This window comes from Haemaphysalis longicornis, unplaced genomic scaffold, assembly GCF_048455015.1.
Source record: "Haemaphysalis longicornis isolate Haplotype H1 unplaced genomic scaffold, Haemaphysalis longicornis Haplotype H1 scaffold_7, whole genome shotgun sequence".
NCBI classification, from domain to species: Eukaryota; Metazoa; Arthropoda; class Arachnida; order Ixodida; family Ixodidae; genus Haemaphysalis; species Haemaphysalis longicornis.
The window spans coordinates 156,930,921-156,946,100 of record NW_027526422.1 but is presented as its reverse complement, the minus strand read 5'-3'; positions in this window follow the sequence as shown (position 1 = coordinate 156,946,100).

Here is a 15,180-nt window from a genome sequence, read left to right as displayed (position 1 = left end):
TCAACTTGTCTCAGTGTCAATAAATTCAAGGTGATATCAGTTGAAAACGTTCATACACTAACCTCGCAGTATGAAGCGTTGAAAAGCGAAATCCAGAGCGATACCACAAAAAGATCCAGATTCCAGATCCAGCACTCTTCCAGTCAACAGACGGACACCTACTAAGGTAATAGGACGATGGAATTATATCAACTGGGAATCTACCTTGTAACAGTTGCAAAAGCACTGCCGCGCATTGCCGGCCTAGCAAACTATATATTGCAGCGGCGATAACCAAAAAATTGAGTTGCGAATCGTTCGGTTGCAAGTCGCCTACGTACTGCACACCGTGTATCACTTCCCGAAAATCTACCTGACGGGTGTCCGCGCGTACGACGGGACGGCGCGTTCACGATATCTGCACTTCAATAGGCGCGTCGTGATCGCGACCGGAGCAATAGCTTTACGCAGTACAAGGTGCACTTGCAAGTAGAAATTAAATGACATATTCACATCGGCGCAGCTGTCGCAACTCGCAGCATCCTTTTCGAGTTCCGCAAGACCACAGCGCAGCAAAGCGAAGCAGCAATCGTCGCAATCGGACGACAAGGCAGGCGCTGCCTTTCCTCCATGACTGGCGAACGGCGGGCGGGCTGTTGCTAGGACGCCGTTGCTAACGTGACTTCCAATGGCCGCCGAAAACACGTGACTTCCTCCACACTTTTGCCAATGCGCGGGGATAGCGGGGGGCCTCTCCTAAGCTTTTTTTTCCTCCATGGTGCACCGCCTCTCTCCTCCATTTTTGCGTGAGGTCGTAGCTCAATTGGCAAGACAACAGGCTCACGCTCCGTTACTGTATCAGTTCCAGGTTCGAATCCTGGCGGTTCCAGTAACTTGTTTTACTTGTTCGCGGGAGTTTTCTATTGACACTAACGGGCGCGAAAGAACCCTTGGGGGGTAGAGGTAAAAAGCTTTGCTTTAAAAAACAGGAGGCGCATTTGATACGCACGTGTCAGGGAACCTGGTTGAGCAATTTCTCGCGGAAGAATTTGCGGTCTGCGCAGGAGGAAACTGTATCGGGAAAAGGGTTCCAATGGGTTATTGCTTGAGGGAAGAATGAGTTGAGCATTGATGAAGTACTTTTTGTTCGTCGTGCTATGGCGTCGCTATGGCTGATACGGGACGACGTTTGGTGTGGCGGTTTTGAGATAGCGTGTCTAGATTTCGGGTGATAATAAAAGACACGAACAAGGCAGATGCGCGATGTGATCCGGCGTGACTCAAGTGCACGCATGTTCAAAGATTGCGTTGCTGCAGTGATGCTGGCGCTGGTGGACTACTGGGAACAGATAAAGCAGATTCTGTATGGCTTCTAACTTGTGTGTGAGGTATTTCAACACAGCACGAGCCGTTTCTGCGATTATTTCAACTCAATGTTCGTCTTAAACGATTGCGACGACGACATAAAACAAGGTGAGAAAAAGCACACCTTATAACGCATTCACAGCTTCTCCTTTCAAAACGCGCGGGACCCACCGCGGTGGCTCAGTGGCTAAGGTGTTGCGCTGCTGAGCACGAGGTCCCTGGTTCGATTCCTGGCAGCGGCGGCCGCTCTCTCCCCCCCTAGATCCCCAGGTGGTCAAAGGTAAAAATTGATCCGGAGCCCTCCACTACGGCGCGCCTCATCGCCTTCGTTGCGTCGGCGCGTTACACCCTACAATCAATCAAAACGCGCGGGCCCCTTGACATCCGGCTCCGTGGCTTAGGTGGAGTGATACCGTACAGGCCCCCGCAAAAGGAAAGGGAGCACGGGGGCGGTGGCCGAACTAGAGTTCCTGTTTATCGCTTAGCGAAAGTGTTGCGTTTCTGATGGCCACGTGCTGCGGGTTCCTAAGCCAGCCTTCAGTGCTGTGCACAGTCAGTTCCGTTCGACTGGGCATGTGCGGTTGTGGAAATAGCGGCAGCGGTGGCCGCTGATCTGATAAGCGGCCTATTAACGTGCGCCAGGTTTTGCCCGGCCGCTCCTCGCCACTCGCCCGGTGGCAGCTTTTTCACGCGAAAAGGGTGGCTTTCCCGCAAAACCTGGAACTCAAGATGGAGGATGCACACGCAACTCTGCTCCCCTAGGGGACCTATATACAGGAACTCCATGCCGAACTGCATCGCTGCGCCTACTATGGGCGCCGACGGGAACCATGTAGCACCGGTCAAAGAGCGTGTTTGCACTGCCCCCCCTCCCTATCTGATATGTTTAATCGCCGCTGTCCTGGCGTGTTATGCTCGGCGAGACCGTATTCAAAAGGCAGCGCTAGAGGGGGCGCTAGTTGCATTGCCGCTCGCAGGCATCAGCGCGACCGAACCCGCTGCTTAGAGGTGTACGAAGCAGCGCTTGCCCGGAAACGTGCCTTCTTGCGCGCTGTAATAGGTGTGGTATGAAATTGTAGGCCGCCGCGGTTTGGCATAGCATTTCATTGCGATATAATTAATTGTAAGCCGGTAACTAAATTACCATGAACAATAAGAACGCACATTCACAGACATTTTCGTTGTTCGGAAAAAAATCTCGCTTACGAGATCTCTTCTTTTTTTGGGTTTGTCCCAAGTTATTGCTGCCGGTCAGTACAGGTCTGTTCTAAGAAAGGGAAATAAAAAATGTTCTTGCGGTGGAAATTGTGTGGTAGAGAACACCGTAAAGAAACACCGTAAAGGTTGTAAACAACGCCTTCTGCGCAAGCAACAAAGCGATTTTTATTCTTTTTGTTGCACGTGGGTTTCATGGGAAGGCTGGGGTCTCTCAATCTGTATAGCTTGCCAAATTTGTTAGCAGGCAAAAAACAGCCCTTACTTTAGACCGCTCGGCTAACATTTTGAAATTGTTGGGAAGTTTGTGTACGTAGGGTATACACTGCCGTTTTTTGCTTTTCCACCATTGCCCCCTTTTTCTGTTCCTTGAGCAATTCTGCCACTACCGAAATTAACAAATGTTTCTCCTATCCGGCCTGAGACAAGCACGCATCTTTAATGCTAATGGTCTGATTCGTTAAATGGGGACATGATTTAATTTTTTCATTCAAGAGGCGTAATTTTTCGATCCCCATTTTCGCAAGCTTTGAATGCGCAGAGCTGTAGGAGAAGGGTTGTTTATTTGTTCGTGGTGCATAGCAGCAGCACACATGTTTATGGTAAGTGAAATACATAAATCTAAAAATCAAATTTACCCATTGTCAGGACGTTTATGTGTTAGTTTAAGCGGTACGAGGCACTGCATACCTTTTGTAACACATTAAAAGCCTCCGTCTAAACATCCCACACTTGCCCATAAGAACAATTAAAAATTATCCACAAACCTCAAGGGACGTCGGTGGTAAACCACTTTACATTTCACGATGTCTAATTCTTTATCATATAATATTTTTTTCAGCCTATGTTTGGTGCCAGCATTATCTGTTTCTGAGAAGATTCAAGGGGCGGTATTTAGGGAAGGTACAGTGAGTGAATTTCCGGCTTTGCCGCAACAAGTAAACCGTGAGACATGCAATAAAGGGCCTTTACAAATTAGGACTAGTTCTTTTGTTACGACTTGAGATTAGAGCATGGAGTTTCCAAGATTTACAAGCTTAAAAACTGGTAACTATTATATAGAGATCTAGGCTGAACACCGCTCCACCGCTTAATTAAGAGAAGAACAAGAACAAACCAAAACAAGGGTGGTTTGCAACATCAAAGTGTATACTTGTTGGACGTGAACTATGCAGCGATTTTATAAAAGCTCACACCAGGAATAAACAACACCAACTGTCCGTAGTTTCAAAGCCGAAGCCACCCGGCCATCTGACGAGTGAAGAGTTTCCTAAAGAATAGACACAGCTCGTGAACGACGTCAGATGTACGGGGGCGTTGATAAATGCGTCATTTGAGATGTGGGCTTCAAGAGAAAAGTGCAAAACAGAAACGACCTTTGTCTTTAGAACAATGCAAGCTACTCCGGATTCATCGCAATGATTATTCAAGATTTCAATGGCCGTCTTCGTCTGGTCGTATTTGCTAGCCGTACACTCATCGTGGCTCAACCGAATTTTGCAAAAAAGAAACCAGCGGCAAGAACACGCATGACGAGAGAAGGAGGGACACAAACATAACGCTGCGTATCTTGTCCTGCGTGTTCTTGCCGCTGGTTTGTTTTTGCAACATTATGAACCAACAAGCCCAGCATTTCACTCTCCTCAACCGAATTATACGGGCGCCGAACGCGATTTCTAGCATCCGTAACATGGCTGCAGCTTTTGCAGAACGCTCCTGAAATTGAACGGTTTGCCGAGCCAAGTCGCTTAGGGCCAAAAAATCGCGCCTCTACCGTAATCTTCGAACACGGAAGTTCCGCTCCTAGCAGCCGCAGTAGAAGGTTATGCACGCAGAGTTACGATGGTCAGCAGGGCAGACCCTCTTGGGTGCACTCGGCTGACAGACTGCTGCAAGGTGATCGTTGAAGGCGCTATAACGAGACAAGGTGCTGCTCGCGCGCGAAAGAGCAGTGAGTTTGACTCATACGTGCAGTCCGCAGATGGTCTCCTACTAGGGTATATTTTGCATGGCGATGACGTACCTGATTCGCCTTCCCGCGCTGTTGTACCACGAAAGCTTAGAGATGCTTTCCAGTGTTACTTCTGTGATTCTGGACTGGAAGGACACATTTTCGGTCGCAGATGCATAACAGTTACATCGCACCGTCACTTGTCCAAGAATGAAGCAGAGTGTGCTGTGATACGCCAAAAGGTGTTATGCGTTTCAGACAGCGGATCCGAGTTGGTGGTCCTCATGGAATGATGCAGTCAGGCGAAGTTGAGACCTCTCAAAAGTCCTTGCTCCTGATATCATGGGCCCTCCCCCTCGAAGAGTATGATGTAACTGCTACTGCTTGTTTGTACTAAAAAACCACTTGACAAACTGGGCAGAGCTGTTCCAGCTACGCATCGTCAATACACAGACTGTATGAAGGTGGCGCATGGGACCGTTTGCGCGGTTTGGCTTTCCGCATAACTCCACTGATAACTATAAGCATTTCACGATCAAGTTTGTTCTAGACAATTGTCTAGCCGTGGGCGTGAAGTAGAAGCAGCCGACTACATATAACTCTCAGTAAAACATAACTGAGCGTGTGAATCATAATTTCAAGCCAACGCAGATTGCTCACACGGAGCAACATTTAGGGTTGGTACGCTAAGCTGCCTGTGGTCGCGTTTGTCACTCGTACTACCGCGAATTTTGGAGTGTGCGCACTCCGGCTTCCAAAATTTAAGCTAGGGTAAAGCAATAAGAGCTTGATTTTGAGCTAGTTGCTGCATGACTACTAATAAAACATTGCGCTACGCTAACATTGACGAAGCGAAGGCCGGCGAAACACAAGATACACACATACGATACCGCGACTATCAACTAGTTTATTTTCCGACCCCATCAGAAAACATTGTAAATGTAAGTATAGACAGAAAACACTCTAGGCCACCACACAAAACCCTCTGTTCAATTCTTGTTATCTGTACACGCAGCATCTTTTTCCCGCAGTCTCACTCGGAGCTTGACACAATTCGCCCACCTCTCCTCTCTTTCACTCACAGTCCCACCCGGCGCGTCTTTCTGCAAAAAGGGAATTTCGTTCCTTCTTAGCAGCACCGATGGCTGACTTACCTATGTTCCATGTCTCCCCGGTGCCATACTTAAGGCGTCTATAACTTCTCTGGTCGTTGTGATGCGGGAGCGTGCCAATATTGTTACTTCTTTGAGCTGCGGTTCGCGTTTTCATTGTTTGCAATGAGCTTATATGTGCTCAAGCGGTTGTAGCTTCGCACGTACGTTCTTGTGCTCTCGCAGCAGCTCGTTCAGTTACCTTCTGGTTTGTCTCATTTAGGAGATACCACAGCCCAACAGAGTTTTGTAGACTACTTCTGAATCTCTTTTTACTACGTAATTTTGGTAATTTACGTCACAATGAGGTGTTTCGCGCCATTCTTGTTCACGAACTAGGCACATTTCGTGCAGCTTGTGCGGAGCTGAGAAGACTACTTCCTCATCATATCTATAGGCGACCTTCTCCCGCCCGTGCGCGACGTGTCGGATGTATGGAATAACTGCCAGTGGCCTTCTTTCTTCGTTCTTCTGCAGATGATGCCCTACGCCGCGTTTTACTTTTTTAAGCGTTTCTATGCCAAGCCTAAACAAAATAGTTCTGAAAAGCCGCTTTCCTTGAGCCACACGTCCGCACATTCAGGGGGTATTTAGCGTGAAAGCAAGATTTGGACAGAGCCTGAATAATGCGTGCTGAGGCGATTCCTCTTTGCACGAGTTTAGAATTCCCTGAGTCTGCTGGGTGGCCATTTTGTCTACCTTCTGGCCTGGTCGTTCCAACAAAAAAACCCTAAATGTACAAAAGCAGCGTCTTAGGAAACCCGGCTTCCAGAGCAAATCATCCTATGCGCCGCGGAGAAATGCACGTAAACGCGTAAACGTAAAACGCGACGTAGTGTATCAGCCAACCCAAAACGATGACAGAAGACCGCTGGCAGTCACCTGTTCTATCAATAGCGTCTCGCACGGGCTGAAAAACGTCGCTGATAGATATCATGTGAAAGTCGCCTTCTCAGCACCACAAAAGCTGTTGGGAATGTGCAAGCGGGACAACAAAGATGATGCTTAACGCCTACGCTGTGGGGTAAAACACAGAACTCCCTCCGTGAGGCGCCATTCCCACGTCGTTTAAAATATTCCCTTGGACAGTGGGAGGTACTATGAAGGGCAAACTGGAAGGTGCCTGAACGAGTGGCTGCGAGAGCACAAGAACGCATGTGCGAAGCTACAAGCGCCTGGGAATTTCTACTCTCATTGGAAAAAACGATGCAACTGTGAACAACAATTGGAAGAAACAACAGTATTGGCACGCTCCCACAGCAGAACGACAAGACAGATTTTTGAAGCCTTTAGAATAGAATCAGGGAGACATGGCGAATACAAACCACGGTTCGAAGAAACCAAAGTATTGGCACATTCCCACAGCCAATTTGCGCTATCAGACACAGCTCATAGCGCAAAGCATAAAAATCGCCCAGATGTGGGTCTTCTGTTCTCGGAAATAAAAGAAGCTAGGTGGTTGCAATTTCTCAGAGTTGCAATTTCTCAGTCTATCCTTGTGTGGGCAAAGTGCCTATTTTTTTTATGTCGTCAAGACACCTAAATATGGAGTTAAGCTAAGTACTGCAGCAAGGTAACTCATTTTCGGTATATTTTTTAAGCCAATGAAAAAAAGGGGTATTCTTTCTGTTTAAGCTACTCCACAAATTCGAAGCCATGGTACCTTTTTATCGCCTACATTAAAAAGATGTTGCAATATCTTTGATGTTTTGGAGATACAAAGCTGCAAATGTGGCCTTTACAGTACTGCGGTGGCATACCACAGTGGTTTGTTAGAAGGGTATAACCGCAATGTAGCCCGAGAAATGGCTGTTACAACAAGAAAAGCATTAAATAAACTTTGCGGTGAGCATGCTTTGTTGAAATTAATCGTGAACAAAGTAGCCAGAATTCTAACAAGTTTAAGAAAAGCATCCTAAGTGGGTCGTTCAATCATGCCCACTCGCTATTCTGCATGCATCTGTTCATGCTCCTCTTTATGTTTTTTTAAGCTGTGTAGGCCCAATCGCGTACGCCGAGTCGGTAAGACAAGATCCGTGCCTTTCGGGAATTACCACGGAGCACAGGCTATACACGAGCTGAGAATAACTTGAGGAGCACGGGGAAGCGTTCCTGTGGAAAGAAGTACTGAAGGATAGCGGCTGAACTTCCCGCTAAGTTTCAGAAATATATGATATCATGGTTTTCATACAACTTAAAGTATTAACCAAAACATACTACCATGAGCTTAACCACCGTTAGCGAAAACTAGATCGGGCAGGTTAAAAAACTGCCCTAGATAGCAACAATGTCTTCCTGATCATCGCCGCGTGGTGCGATACACTCATCCGAGAAGCTAAAGGAGGCTAATACCCTAGAGTAGTGAGGCGCGCATGCTTTGTGCAGATTATTTATAAGGGCATGAGAAAAAAGTATCCAAAAAATGAACTTCGTGGCGTAAAACACCTGTACTCAGTAACAGAAGATCCCGTTCAGCTGACTAACCAGCATGCACGTGCTAGCCTGTTTTGAAGGCCGCTAGGCAGCTACGTCCCAGAGACTGTTAGCATCTAACACACTTTGTTTGCCGCTAACCCGCTGTTTACCTCCTGGATCAGCCTCACGGCGCTTATGCTTCATGCTCAAGTGAACGGCAGTAAAGTACGCCCCTGTCGGTCATAGGTGCTCCGCAGTAACATAAAGGGGCACAGAGATAATCGGGTACTATTTTATGTGTACTTCAGGTTTTGTGAACAGACAATTTTGCAAAGGTTTTATTACGGACGTTTGACGACAGCGCGAGTACCAGATCAGACAACTGAAATGCATATAGTTTGAACAAAAGGGTAAATTGCAGTTTTGGTTCATTACTGACATTTTTTAATCACTTCATGCCTCTCCCGTTTTTCATCCAAAATATCACTGCAATCATTTAAAACTTAGAACTTAAAAAGTCCAGGTCTCGAGTTGCGTGGTTGAGGCCGTAACAATCGATAACTGCACACACGACCAAACATGGAACCGGAACCAGGAGCTTCATTGTGTGGGATTTAGGTGTGATGTACTCCATAGGCATCCTATTTCAACACAGCTTGCGCACCACAATATTTAATTTTATTTTGCCTTTGTTACGGCCATTTCTTGCCCTACTTTGGGGTCACAAGCTTCTTACAAACAAATTTGGTATGCCAAGGCAATACTGATAATAAGGCCACATTTGGCGCTTTCTAGAAGCAAACCAACAAAAATAGTGCAACATATAGTACACATACTTTTTTCTGAAAGTTTTTTCTGAAAACAAATTCAAGATGTCTTTTTTTGGCTTTCAAAATATACCAAAATGCGTTGCCTTGCGGCCGTACAGGGTGTTTCTCATATTTGCGCATCTTGACCACGTAAACTATAATTGGTGCGGCACTTGAATAAGGAAAGGCGAGTAAAATAAAAAAACAACTTGCTACCTTGTTTATTTCTGAGAAAAAAAGCCACACACTTGCGGACATTTCAAAAATTTTGCAATTGCTGTATAGAAATTCACTTATCAAGCCAAGCACGAATATGTTATATAGTTTGAGAGTATGCAAAGGGTTTACTAAAAAAAACTAGGGCGATAGTTGCAGTAGTTTATGTCGTACAGCAGTACACGTTTCCAATATTTCGGGAGCCGCTCAATGCGCCATTGACACGAGCCGGTTTTGGGAATTTATTGAGAAAGGGGAACGCTTTCTCCGCAAAATATCTTCACATACAGTTTTGCCTGGAAACAATGAGCTATATATGAGAGTTTTGTCAAAATAGAAGACGTTGACGGGACACGCCTGTCCGATTTCTCTTGAAAACAACCGATGAACTTACACGGTATCACACAGATGGTCATCTCCCTCTGAAGACGCAGTTTTTTAAAGCGATAGTCTCTCTCGGGCTATTAAACCCAGAAATTTTGGTCTGTCTGTATGTCTGTTTGTCTGTCTGTTTGCCTGTCTGTGACTCGATTCAGCCACACGGCCAAAGTAAAATAAGGCCTCCGCAATAGGTCTATATATTCACAGCTCAATCTACCCGTCAAAGTCCGGTGTTACGTTCATACTTGTCAACATTGTTGAAGAAGAACAGACATTACGCAAATAAAAGACAACAAATTAATGCAGAAGTTATATGAGCAGTGTTCCTTTAAATTGTACATGCTTGATTTTTGCGAAATTAAATACTTCTTTAACTGAGAAAAAAAATTCACTCCGCCGTCTCCTGCTGTCGCCCGCGTGACTATAGCTTCTGGAGCCATTTAAAGAAATCAACCGGCAACAGTTACAAAAGGTTCAACTGGATAGCGTCCATGTACTGCTTGGAACGCACGTGTAGTAGGGCAAAGCGGCTATATAAACGTTGAAGTAGGGCGCCTCGATTCACGCGCGGCTCCGCCGTACGGCAGCGTTGGCATCCAGGCAACAGGCCTGGAGCAGTGGAAAGCGGTAAATTTAAAGTGATTTTAGCAAACCTTCGGCGTCTTTACCTTGGGAGGAGCCCGACCCAAGAGGAACAACGTGAGTGGTGACCGGGAAAGCGAAGGGAGGCATTTACTTGGCTATACTCTCTGAAGACTATCGTCATTTGTCGACATTTGCAACGAAAGGAGCAGATACGCAGACAATTTTTTTTATAGTTGTTCGTCTATGTGGCCCTTCATATATATTGGCCTCTTCACTTCGTATTCTCTTCATTGTATTCAGATTTCATGTTTCTTCTTGCCATTCAGCCCAATATCACTCCTGTTTGCTGTATTTGTTTTTATCTCCTGGCATCTCATTCACCGTTTTGATTGGTTTAGGGACCTCTGTTTCATATATTTTCTCATTTTGTGTTTAACGTCCATAGTTGCGTCTCTGGTAGCCGCCCCTGTTACGGCGAGGAGACTTCGACAGTTGGTTTTTAGTCGTTCCATATAACAATACATCAACTGCAGAAACGGGAACACCTCGTGTTTCCCGCGCTACCTGGCGTCATTTTAGGAAATCAAAGAGGCAACACCAAGGAAAGAATACACTCGATAGGTTTCATGTTCCACTTGTTACGATCGGGGAGTAGCGCAAGGTGGTGCAATAAACGTTGTAGTAGGGCACCTCGATTCATGCGTGTCTCTGCCGTACAGCAGCGCTGGCACCGGGGGACTAGTCATCGAGCAGTGGAAGTCGGTAGATTTAAATTTACTTCAGTAAACCTCTACCGTGTTATCTTGGGAGGAACGAGACGGGAGAGGAACCGCATGACAGGTGAGCGGGAAAGAAAAGGGAGACATTTACTTGGAAGGGACGCCAGCCCCACTATCGTCTTTCGTCGACATTTTCAACAAAAGCAGCATATACGTGGACATTTTCGGGTTTTTTTATCAGTAAGAATAAATGAGTACGCAATTAGTGTGTTGCTGAAAATACCGCAGTTAGGTACCTCTCATGGGTACCCACAAGTGCTTCATTGATACCTTAATGATTAGGACTGTACTTATATAGTTAGATGATTAATTACATATAATTAATTAGGTTTCACAACGAAAAAATTGCTATCGGCTTTTCCGCATCAATGCGAACACTATCCACTAGGTTTTCTTCCCGTAACGCTAAAGCGTTTGTTCAAGATCTTGGTGCGTGATAGCTGGTTCACCCTGTATACATATCCTGTGCATCTACCTGTTCTTATTTTCTTGATTGAGAACACGGAGTTGCGTTCTGCGAATATTGGCGTTTTGCAACATCTTCCACTTATTATTCGTTGATTGATCACTATAAATTAACCAGTCTTTACGGATTTGCACTCGCAGCTAGGCGAAGCATTGCACTCATCATTGTCGGACTCCCGTTAGCTTAGGAAGCTTACAGAAACATTGCTACTTGGGGACACTGACGCCTCAAATTATCTTGTCACGTAGCTGGGGACAATGAAGGCTCACATCAGTAAACAATGTTTACTGGAGCTAACGTATGCTCCACGATGAGCGTGAGTAATTAGCAAGCGTAGAAGAAGCAATGAACAATCTCACGTGCACAGACGATCGTCAGCAAAAAGGAGGCTGCGGCGTTTATCATGCGAGCAATAACCTCTCGGCGTTATTCTTTCTGACACCGTCGATATAGATCGGGAACACTGGGGATCAAAGAAGAACATTCTGCCTTTTTTTGGGGGGGGGGGTCTAGAGGAGAGGCGAGGCAGGGCGATACACCTTTCCTATAAAAAAAAGGTAGCCTGTGCGACTCACAAATAGAACAAGCCAAAAACACGCTCTTCTACGAACACCGATAAGTCTGCGGGGCGTACCCAAACGATGGCAACATATCACAGAAGTTAACGAAACAGAAGACTTGCAAACTATAGCGCAAACTTGACGCAAAATGTAAGAAAGACAAACAATGTGCACACTGCGCATTGCTTGTCTTTTTTCCTTTGTGTGTCTAGGTAGTGCTATATTTTTTATGGCCTATTCCACCATAGGACCAACAGCACGCTTTATGGAAGTATCAATACAGGAGCCAGAGTTTGTGAGAATATTGATATGAATCTCGTAGGCTGTAATCTGAGCGAAAGAACCCTAATAACTAAGAAGAAGAAGAGGGAAGCAGCGCAGGAAACGTTTATGTTCTTTATTTGCATAACAGTGCTGTCATGGCCTTTCACTGCCACTGTTTGCTCTAGTTTTCAGCAACCTTTTCTGCTCCACGGGCGACTGCGCCTGCAGCTCCATCGTCAAGGGCTCTGCCGGGGATTGCTGTTTGAAAGAAAACAAATTGGTTTACCAAAAACTTCCTAGAAAAGAATAGTTATAATTTCAAATCTTCTTGCACCAACTTTACATTCATGCCCCACAAACGTTTGACTTCCACAGTTTCACAAGTTTCCCACAACAGTGTAGTTCTTGCTGCATTGTTCTGGGGTTTTGTTCTTTGTAATGGATGATGTGTATTTCTACGTTATTCTCGTCTGAACCGCGCCTAGCACATGTGCTGGGCTAAGACATCAAAAGGTAAATGGGTGGGCACCATTTCTTTGGTAGGATAATCGAGCCGAATGCCCTTAACTCTTTTGATTCATTTGTATTTAGTTTTACACTTCCCCCCCGACGAAACAGCCCCATTTTCCCGTCTATACCTTTTAAATGCGCTAGCTTAAAAAGATATTTTTTTCCAAACGGAGGGTGTTTGAGAGTTGGTCAATTTTCACGATTTATATTTTTCTTTGCTTTCCTTTTTCGGGATTTTTATTTCCTTCTTTCTGAAATGGGGGTGTAATAAAGACGTATTTTGATGTTTTGATCTCGTTTGTATATATTTTACGTCTGTCTGCATTTTTTTGTCATGATTTTCCACAATTTCTCCATTTATGTTTTACCACAAATAAAAGTTTAACATTACTAAGTAGGGACTTTTGGGCAAGTGAGAGGCATCGCTTGGCTTGTCCCTTTTTATAGGTTTGGAGGGGGTTTCGTTTTGATTACGGGGACCTTTTTATTCTGGTGTCAACTCTGTGACGGACGGGTAAAGGTACTTTTTTTTCTTTGTTAGCCTTCTTTGCGTAATATATTTGGTATTGTTGCGTATTTGAGGTTGATGAGTAAATTTTCATGAACCTACTATTCTGATTTACGGTGTAACAACGAACAAATAATTGAGTGGCTTCAACTACGTCTTTTAGTCTAAAGGTAGCACTTTGCACAGATATGCTGTGGTGCACTTGGCAGAGTATTACTTGGTATAAAAGGAACAAGCGATCTCGTTATCATTGTGCAGTCAGCCTAAAACGCCGGCGCCTAACAGTTGCGCTCGCAGCGCGGTCGCTTCCTGTTTCCTTTGCGGGTGATGCGCAAGAAGCAGAATATTAAAAATGGCGTCACGACCACGTCAAGACGCAGGCATTATCCTTTGGCGCGGTGGAGCATTCTTGCGTTGGTTACTGTAAGGTTTATAATGCTTTGAAATACCATATTGCGGCGGTGTACTTTAGGACCCAGTCCTCACTTACGCCAGCCCACGCCAGGTGGTAGCGGAGGAGGTGCTCCAACTCCCCAAAATGGAGGCGGTGGCAATGGAGGGAAGGCTTGCAACCCGTCTCCTGGAATGAGTTGCCAAGCGCTGTAGCTGACTGGGCTTCGTACGTGCTTTTTAGCAATCTTTCTAAACGGGTTGTTAATTTGTTATGATGTAACATTTATTCGCAGCCGTGTACATCCATAGACATATCCAAGTCGAACATAAAAATGCGAACAATAACACACCGACAGCGCTATTTCTATCTAGGTAAGGGAATTTGTCGCTTGGCTCAATTACAATAACAAAGCTTGGAAATGTTTGGTTGTAAAAACACGCCCAAGGGCTGACATTTGATCTCCGCCATCCAGAATCGTTGATTTTGTACGTTCTTGTTCATATTCTCCTGTTCACAATTCATTTGTCCGCGACTGTACATGCATTAGGATTACTTGTAGGTTTCTCTACTGATGCATAATCCTCTCATCCTGGCTGGACGTGTAAGAATAAAATATAGAAAGAAATTTTATTTTCACATATATTTCTGCCTACCTGTGAAATCCCTCATGCTGATGAAACTAAAGGTACAAAAAAAATCAACTGCTAGTAAAAAATAAAATAAAAAGAAATAAAATAAAGTTTATTTGTGACCGCTGCACTACTTTTTAGCAAAACATACTGATATTAAGCCGGAAAGGCATGTGTTATGTTTACAGTACCCACTGTGCAAAAAACGGTTTCATTTTTTCTGGTAAAACAATTTGTAACAGTAAACCACACGCACATTTCAAAGCCAGTGCAATATGTTGCAAATTAACTGTAAATTACTACGGATATATTGTTTTGAAAATACATCGTTCCTGCCCGAAATCGGTGAGCTCTATTTTTCTATAGTGCCAAATATTTGTACTGCACAAATTTATAAATTAGAACAGGCGTTACACTTCTGTTAAATTTTTCTTAGCTGCTAGAAGGGCTGTTAGCAGCGAGCAATGTAGTTTTAAAGACATATCTTCTGAACACTGAGTGTTGTGCACATGGTATACTTTGATTACACTTTTTAAAGGAAGGTCGAAAACTCGAAGTAATTTTCGGTACCAAATGTAGTGATTGTGGGGTTTAACCCGCCTACTCTACGCAGCGATGAGGCGCGCCGTAGTGGATGGCTCCGGAATTATTTGGACCACCTGAGGATCCTTAACGTTCTTTCGAAACCTTCAGAAAGCGTGACACTGAAAAAACGCGGCATTAACAAAGTCAACGCAGGTTAAGCGCTTTTCCGTGTTCCCTTGGTCCATGTTGCGTATTTTCAGTGCTGCGCATTCTGCAGGTTTCAAAATGCTATTTCACCAAATAGCACAACTCGCCACTCTGCTGCAGCATAGATCGTTCACGTGCGCCAAAATCTCGTACACACGGGTGTTCACTTTTCGCCTTCATCAGAAAAGCGGTCGCCGAGACCGGGATAGATCCCGCGTACTCGCACTTTGTAGCACAACGTCTTAGTCACTGAGCCAAGGCGGCTGGTTTC